This window comes from Bison bison, unplaced genomic scaffold (genome assembly GCF_000754665.1).
Source record: "Bison bison bison isolate TAMUID 2011002044 unplaced genomic scaffold, Bison_UMD1.0 scf7180017864230, whole genome shotgun sequence".
Lineage (NCBI taxonomy): Eukaryota > Metazoa > Chordata > Mammalia > Artiodactyla > Bovidae > Bison > Bison bison.
In genome coordinates, this window is record NW_011494802.1 from 801,753 (window position 1) to 803,562 (window position 1,810).

General features: G+C 49.5%; 1 protein-coding gene across 1 annotated transcript in view; it reads left to right on the forward strand.

The window, feature by feature from the left end:
• Nucleotides 1–1,810, forward strand: part of LOC104993045 (putative olfactory receptor 13C6) — a 7,208-nt gene that overhangs the window by 707 nt on the left and 4,691 nt on the right.

A 1,810-nucleotide genomic window follows, 5' to 3' on the forward strand; every position in this document is an offset into this window, starting at 1 on the left:
ACAAAGTCTGCCACTGTTTCCATTGTTTCCCCATCTATTTCCCATGAAGTGATGGGACCAGATGCCATGATCTTAGTTTTCTGAATGTTGAACTTTAAACCAACTTTTTCACTCTCCTCTTTCATTTTCATCAAGGGGCTTTGTAGTTCCTCTTCACTTTCTGCCATAAGGGTGGTGTCATCTGCATATCTGAGGTTATTGAGATTTCTCCCGGCAATTTTGATTCCAGCTTGTGCTTCCTCCAGCCCAGAGTTTCTCATGACGTACTCTGCATATAAGTCAAAGAAGCAGGGTGACAATATACAGCCTTGACATATTCCTGTTCCTATTTAAAACCAGTCAATTGTTCGCTGTCCAGTTCTAACTGTTGCTTCTTGACCTGCATATAGGTTTCTCAAGAGGCAGGTCAAGTGGTCTAGGATTCCCATCTCTTTCAGAATTTTCCACAGTTTATTGTGATTCACACAGTCAAAGGCTTTGGTATAGTCAATAAAGCAGAAATAGATGGTTTTCCTGGAATTCACTTGCTTTTACAATGATCCAGCAGATGTTGCTTTAGTCCTGTCCAAATCTTTAGGAATCTATGGACTCTAGTCCGCCAGGCTTCTTTGTCCATGGCATTCTCCAGGCAAGAATACTCCAGAGGATATTCCTGACCCAGGTATCGAACCAGGATCTCTTATATCTCCTATATTGGCAGGTGGATTCTTTACCACTAGCACCACCTGAGGAACTGGTTATACTGTGGTGTGACTTCATAACTGCAGAGGCTTAAAAACACAAAGGTTCTTTTTCTTGCTTATGCTGCAGGCCCATCAGTGATTGGATCGGGGATCTAATTCATCTTTTTCATCCTGTGGGCCTCAAGATGACAAAGCATCTGCCATATGGCACATGCTGGTCAAATGGCATAAGAAGAAGAGAAGATGACAGAGCCTGTGTGGATTCTTGCAGCTTCCACTCAGAAATGACCTCTTCCTTCCACTTCCACTTCATTGCCCAATGTGAGGTACAGGCCAGCGCTGACACCAAGGGTTGGGGATGCCCACCTACCCCACATCTGGAAGGAGGGGGAGGACTGAGGAATTCCTGAAGACCCTGGTGACAATGTCACCACCCTACAGTCAACCCAGGAGCTACAAGAGATTTCTAGAGCTCCCATTCTCTGGCCAGCTGTGCCTCACTGGCTGCTTCCAGGTTAATCACCCCAGGAGGCACTGGTTAGCTGGCCTGTGTGACTCTGGACTTGTGTATCCAGCTAGGTTTCCACCGGCCCTCCAAGAGCTTCCTTTGCTCTCAGATTCTGGATTCAGGTTGAGCAGGAGAGATCTGGAAGAGATGGAAAGGCAGAGGGAAGGCCACGCTGAGGTGGTGGAGCCCTCACTTGCTGTCAGTGCAGCCCCTCGGGCTCCTGCCAGGCCACCTGCACCCGCTCTGAGGCCCGAGCAAAGGGAGCTCCAATGCAGAGAGTGCCAGCTCCTCCTGGGGTCATGATGTCACTGAGTCCGAGGCAGTGAGGGCCAGACACGGGTTCCAGCGTGTCCTCCTGGGTGGTGGTCTGTCCCCACCTGCCCCTTCACGCCACTCGAGAGCCGCTTCAGATGGGACACCAAGTGCAGAGGCCGAGCGTGGCACAGGCTTCTCCTGCAGCTCCCACAAATGACAGCGCTGTTCTCCACAACAAAGCCTTACATCACTCACACTGGTCCTGCCTCTTTGGCCAGATCCTGGCTGTTTCGCCACTCAAGAACATATGTTTGCTCCCCATCATCAGAGCAGGAAGACCACATTCTTCAGCTGATTCTTCAAA